The sequence below is a fragment of the Gavialis gangeticus genome, unplaced genomic scaffold (genome assembly GCF_001723915.1).
Source record: "Gavialis gangeticus isolate Ggan-Ray unplaced genomic scaffold, GavGan_comp1, whole genome shotgun sequence".
NCBI lineage: Eukaryota > Metazoa > Chordata > Crocodylia > Gavialidae > Gavialis > Gavialis gangeticus.
The window spans coordinates 10,189,419-10,196,774 of NW_017729030.1; positions in this window are offsets into that span (position 1 = coordinate 10,189,419).

Sequence of the window (7,356 nt, forward strand, 5' to 3'; positions counted from 1 at the left end):
GGAAGGGTAGAGAGTCAATGCTGAGAGGAATAGGGAATAAGGAGTCTGTCCCTTGGGTGAGTAGGGGGCCAACCTTTTTGGCAGGTGTTCCACAAATTAGCCCTGTATCCTTCTCCCAGAGTGCCATTCCAATCCCCTTCCCCTGCCTGCTCTGCTTTCTGCTTCTCACCACTGTGCTTCCTGTCCACTCACCAATCATCTGTGTCATATGCACAGAGGCTGGTTGTGCCACAGGTTAGCCCCCTTGCCTTGAGTGAAGGGATTTGCAGTGGTACTTCCCATACCAAGCTGAATATAAAAGTAAAGTTACTGCTTCAAAACTGTTCAGTGCAACAGTGAAAACAGTGTTGATCAGTGGGAAATGAGCCTTACTAAAATGATTGGCAATTGAGATCACGTAGAATAAATAATATTGTTTGTATAGTTTATATGTGATAACGTTAACTAAGCAATGCTAGGGAAAATTGAGAAACTTTAAAACATTGACTTTTGTAAACCAATTGTTGGAAAATAGTACTTAAAATGAATGTTTTTAGTGTTTAGAACCAGTTGGCTTCTAAATTCTGTTTCCTGGTGAAATGACTTTCTTTCCAATAATGTAATTGAAACAATCTTGGGACAATGGATAGGTTCCAAACCCAGTTTATTATTTTTGAATTTTAGAACCTTAACATTAGCTCTTTAGTTTGGCAAAAATCATCTGCAACTGGCAACACTTTTAAAGAGGAGAAAAGACCACATATTTAAAGCAAGGAAATACAACAGCGTTAAATGTTCCTGGCATCTCCCTGGTGTTGTGCATATGGGTTCTTTCCCCACCGCCCCCTTATTGCCCTCCAATTTTATGTTTTTGAACTCTGAGCCATTGTAAATTGTAGGTTAATTGTGTTATTTGTAAGGTATACAGAAATTCTATAATAATTTGTGCTGTATAAATGCAGAGGATTATTATGTTCTACACTGCCTGCCGCTTTTCAATTTCACCCTTTTGGACCCTTCTTAATTTTCTTTGTTTAGGATCCAGAAAGAACACCCCTTGCTCTTTGACATGAGACACTACAGAAGCTTGCAGCAGCCAGCAGGAGGCAGTATTTACAGTTGGACAGAGAAGGAAGGCAGCTATTACAAAAAGCAGGAATCTGAAAAAGTCAACATCTGGGGAATGAAGGAATAAAGACCTTCAGAAATTTTGGTTTTGCCCTCCTTCATATCTTCCTCAGAATACAGAGATTTCTTTTTGCATTCTGTTCACATTTCTATATTTTTGTGAACAATTTTGCCTTTTTTACCCTCCATTTAGGCATTTTGGACTGGAAGGAAAGAGAGCAAAGGCATACTTTAGGGTCTTTGCTCACACTTCAATTGCAGGACTGGTGAAGTAACCCCTGATTCTTTACTTTTTGTAGGTATATATAAGAACTAAATTAACATATGGCTTATCCAGCTTTGATACTAATTTTATCAGAGTAGAAATTAAACAACTTGTGGGTATCAATGTAGCACTTCCTTGTACCTGCAAGGCTTGCGTAAGTTGTTCAGACGTTGACATTTATTTTCATTTAATCAAATAAAAAGGTGGTCAGTCAGTTCCAAAGCTCTGATATGTAAGTGGTTCAATAGAATGCCAGAAATTTGAAAAGAAGTGAACAATTCTCACCCCAGCAATTAAGCAACAAGATTATTTCTGTGGATTTTGTGATTTCATTTCTGTATCTTGTCATTCAAATCCATTCATTTAGTTATAAAAATGCTGGGTTTCTTTTTCCGCAAATAACATTGTCAGTTTTTGCCTACCTAAGAAGTATCTCTGAAATTCTTGTAACTGAAGATAAGCAGTTTTGTAAAGGCATATTTTCAAAATCAAATTATTTCCCAGCAAGACAAGAGGGTTACACCAAAGATGAATTTGGCCCCCAACTTGACTTTTTCATTTCCAGAAACAATAGGAGATACTTTTCATTTGGGAAGAACCTTTACCGTATTTATTCTAATGTATACTTTTTCTTTCTACTAAACTGATTGAGTTAACTTTGGTGATCAAGAAGTTCATTTACTAACTAAATTGTTCATTCAAAGCTACTGCGGCTTTTATATTTGGATTTGAAAATGGCTCATATCTCCCAGTACAACAAGGAGAAGCAAAAATTGATTGCTTTTTCATTTTTTTTCCAGTTGTCACCTTGGTTAAAGTTTTATATCTCTAGACTTTATTAATATTATTTAAGGATGATGTTTATTTTATATTAGTTTGGGATTTAAGGTGTTATGTGTAGAGCATATTATTCATTTCAACCTGTTCTTGAAGGTTGCGTGCATTTAGCTTAAACATGGACCATATCACTGCAGAGACAACTTAAGCCACTCCTGAGGTGCTTTTCACTATAGGATAGGAACAAGATAGTAGATATGCACTGAAAATACATACATCTATTTGCATTGATTGAAGTAAATGGTGTTCAACTGCTCAGAATGAATACGTTTTTAATAAATTTAAATAAATTTCATATTTTAACAAGCATAAGTTTGAATTCTTTGCTTCTAGCAAATATTGTTTTGAAGGAATGTCCCCCTCTGACCATAATTTTCTGCATCTGTGACCTTTTCCACTTTAAATTTCAAGTAAAACCATAAATATGTTTAGAGATTCCTTCAAAGAACAGAAACTTATTTTTCCAGCTTTCAACTCCTATTTTCCTTTAAAAAAAATAATAAAAAGGGGACATAACGAAATCTTTTCCCCTCTGTGCTCATTTTTATAAATGGCTAATCTCATACTATTTTAGCTTGGTCTTCATATAGCTGTTGTTAAAATATGTTCTTTAAATGCGGGTTCTTCTTTTCTCTTGATTTGTTATTAATGCACCATGAATCAGAAGTCCAGGTTTTTATTTGTATATTACTTTTCTCTTCATTTTCTCCCAAGGCAGCTTTCTTCTTTAAAAGAATTCATTTAATTTAGGAGTAGTTTTAACACTGAATTGTATCAAAAGTGAGTTCCAATAAAGTTCCAATATTGAAGCTCCAATTAAAAAAAACAAACCTTCAGTATAATTATTTAAATGAAAAAAGATATCAAGAAAACAAATTTCATCACTTTTCCAGTGCTCAGATTTTTACTGCTTTTGAGTGAATAATCAGTAGTATTAAGGAATATTAAGTAATTTGAATGTTTTTTATGTTCCCCACAACTTTTATTTGAAAGAGGGGACAGCAGTGTCTTAAACATGGTTTCCTGAAATTTGAGTGACTTGCTTTTCTAATTTGAATTTATGACCATTTTATACAGATAATTTGTACATCAAATCATAATATTCACTTTTTTTCTTCTCCTTCTTTTAGTCTTAGCACCAGAGGGGTGAAACAATAGGAAGGAAAATAAGAATCCTGCACCCCTCAGCATTGATTGTCATAGTATTAAATTACAATTTTATTGGCTTTTGTTTAATGTTTTAAATATGTTTAGTGTTTTAATTTAAGCACATTGTTTCAAAAAAGTTTTGCTAATTAGAAACCATTTGTATATACATCTTATTACTGCATAATTTTTTTCTTGCCCTGCCTGTTCTGCATTTCATTTTGGTCTGCTGGCTCTGTATTAGAACCTGAAATATCTGTTGCTTTTCTGTTATTGTTATAATACTAGATCTATGGAAATGTATTTGGTAAGTGGGAAAAGGTCTACCCAGTATAATCATGTAACTTCATTTCCAGATCCTCAGTTTATTAGCCAACTTGGCTAAAAACTATAAAATGTACCAGTTCTATTCACTTTGAAGTTTTAGTAGTGTTTTTGTTATTGTTGGCAAAGTTTCTGCCGTTAGTAGTATTATATTCCCTTGAGAGAATATGCAGTTTATATTTTTTCCCCCAAGGATCACTGCAGTTGAGTTAGCCACCTTGTATACATTTATTATAAAGTGTTATCCTTTAATGCCATCTCTTCTTTGATGTCTTACACAATGTAAAAGAAATTAATGTCACTGCTAAGTCACTGTTTTTAACTGTGCAAGAAAAAATTGAGGTTCCATCTTTGCTGTAATCTAGCACATCCTAACATTTAGTTTCATCTCCCTTTCCATTAAATAACTGGAAATGAATGATCGTTATAGTGAGGCTGTGTTTGTAAACAGAAGTTTATTCCCTCGTAATCATTCTTGCCTTGTTCGCTGTGATGTTATAAACCAGTATTATAGAAGTTTGTTGTTGCTGTAATGATATTCCTAAACTGGCCTATGTAAAAGGAGATCTAGCAGAAGAGAGTACAGTACAGGGGAAATCTTATTCTATTGGCATATAGATCTCTTTGGGCTTTATAATCTAGCTTTTTGTGATTAAATAATGAATAAGGATTTCCCTACAACATGCAAGTCAGAAGTATGCTGCAAACGCTGCTTTTCTGTGTAGCACCTAGTGTGCATTAGAGCTTTCAAATATAATGTTGTTTGATGTAAAAACAAAAAAAACCCAAGATTTTCTGACTAACTCAGGACTAATTATAATATTTAATAACCATTTGTCACCTGGAAAGACTGAATTTTCTTTTCTTGCCTCTGTTGAGGAGGGGGAAGAGGAACAAGCATCATTGCTTGTTTTGAGAAAAGTTGTGTACTGTAGGTTCTCTTGTGTGATAGTCTGTTGGATTCTAAAGAGGGCAAGATGATGGTTCCTTCCTGTCTCCTACAGAAGAGAATTCTATCATGTATCACATAGTTTTCATTGGGTCATCATCACTCTGGAAACGGTCAGCAGCATTGTCCTAGACTGGCTGACTGATAAATTGGTAGAATTTGGGGGATGAACTGGAAGGCTGATGTTGTGGCCTACATTATTGAGTTCTTCGAAATTTCAGAGTACTTAGAATTGAATTTGATATTCACTGGGTGCATCTATACGTGCGCTTTACTGCGGAGTAAACTAATTAGCTCCACAGTAAAGCATCACCATCTGCGCATGCACCACTATTAGGGTGCAGGAAACTAACTAACTCTGCCATAAGACAATACTATCTTGCAGCAGAGTAATTAACTGTGCTAAAATGCACATGTAGACAAAGATTGGGTGGGGGCCAGACTCCTGCTTACCTCCTAGCCACATGGCTCTGCAGGGTTAGCCCCCTCATGCCCCAGCCAGCCCCTCTGCTGCCCAGTGCCAGCACCCAGAGTTTGGGCCTGACCCCAATGCCCTCTGCCAGCCCAGGTCTGCTCCACTGTGCCTCACATTGCCGCTGTCCCATGCGCACATGTAGACCCTGCACCCAGGAGCAGTTTACTCTGGCTCAAACTGCTTCACCTTAATTTCATGTGTAGATGCACCCAGTATGCAGCAAAGTGATCTTGGGATTCCTGACAGTTCTTCTTTACACTAAACAACATATTTGGAAGCTCTGATGCAGACGCTATATATAAAAGCAGTGTTTGCAACATACTGTTGATTTTAGGTGCTTAGAAAATGGGATAGTGGTTAGAAACAGATGTGTTTCAGCATAGCTACTGTTTTCTGCCCTAGCAGAGAATAGGTTAGAAGTCTGTTATTATCTGTTATTATGACAGAATCATTGGCAAGATTATTACGCCTGTTCTTTTGGACACCCTGAGATGGGAAATGGTATTTTGGGGCACTGCTACAACTTGAGTCCAGGCATTGAACTGGGTGATATTATCTGACTGCATGCATCTTGCATGGTTGAGTGACAAGACTCTCACACCTTTGAGACCCGTCATTCATTCTGCAGGATCTTTCAGAGTATTTCTCTCCATCTACTCTTTAACAACATCTCACCCAGCTGTAATTTGTGCAGGTTTTTTTCTCCTTCCAGATATTAGATGGCTAAGTGAAAGCATTGTCCACTGCAGATGAAAGTGATTAAATACCTGGATATCATCAATATATTGTTGACATTTGAGTCCTTATGGTTAAACACAGACATTGAAAGAACAGAATGATGAACTTCACTTGCTGGGACTCACAGGAATGAGACAGAGAAAGTGTTCATTGTCACCTTCTCTATCGTGAGAGAGGAACTCTGAACTATTGGTATCTGCAAGGAGCTGAGAGAGATGACAGAATGGGACTGCATTTTCCTGTGCCTCTTCTTGCAGAACTGTTTTTTTGTTTGCCTCGGCTTCTCTTATTGGACCTTGGTCCTTCTCTCAGATTGAAAATGGAGACAAAATGGGGCAATTAAAATATGAACTATAAAACAGCTCTAAAAGTGAAAGCTCAAAAACTAAATGTTGCTGCTTGAGGGAAGGAGGGCAAATAGGAGGGAGAGTAATTTGGTTCTCCTTTCACAGTGGTTAGGCTTGAATACTTAGAAATTCACTGTTGTGTTCATTTTTATCCTTAGTATTTATGTGCAACCATAAAGGTATGCTGTATCCTAAGTGTTCTAACTTGGTTTACTTGGAAAATTGTTATGGGGCAGCATATTTTTATTCTTAGAAAATTTATAAAAAATATTTTCAATATTGAATACAAAGATAAGATACATTGGCCTTTGATTTAACCCAGTGATTTTCAACCCGGGTACCGTTGCTCCCTGGGGTGCTTTGAGATCCTTTCAGGGGTACCTTGGGATGCTACACAGTGTAAGTACTGCTTGGTGTGCAAACATGATTCGCAAGATGAACACACCAATTTCAAATAAGAATCCATAGTGTAAAAAAATAAAACAAAGACAATTCTGACCTGTTATGATCTTATTGGCTAGATACAGTAATTTCATGTAAACCGGTAGAAGAGATCAGAAACCAGTTCAAATCTGTAACACAACAGAAGTTCAGTATACGTAGACCACTTTCAAAATGGTTGAAACCAATTTAAGACAAACCTGAATGGATGTAGCATCAGACTTAACTGATCTAGGTTAAACCAGTTTATTGAACGTCTGTCCCACATCCCCTCCAGTTTCACGGTAAATCACCATCACCCAGCATGCTGGGATGCTTTGCACCTTCCCTACAAACTCCGCTTTGCAGGGTGAGTGGGCTAGCATTGTCCCAAGCTGTCTGATCCAGTGAAGCAGGGAGGCATGCACTAGCACCCCCTGGCTTCTGGCCTGGACCACTGCAGGCATGTGGCTACATTTCTGGAATCAAAAGTGAATGTCTGTTCACTTGCTCATCAGTTCAGTCTCCACAGCATAGACTAACCTGTGAAGATTGAATCAATTCAGTTTTGGGCCTTTTGACTGTCTGTACTTAGCCTTTGAGTTCTTTGCAACAGAATTGCTGGGTTATTTTTCATATAAAAATTGTGAAAATTAAGAGCTGGTATTTTTGGAGGGGTGCCTTGAGCCTAAAAAGATTGAGAACTGCTAGTCTAACCTTATTTTCTGCTAGTCTTTTCCATGCTTAT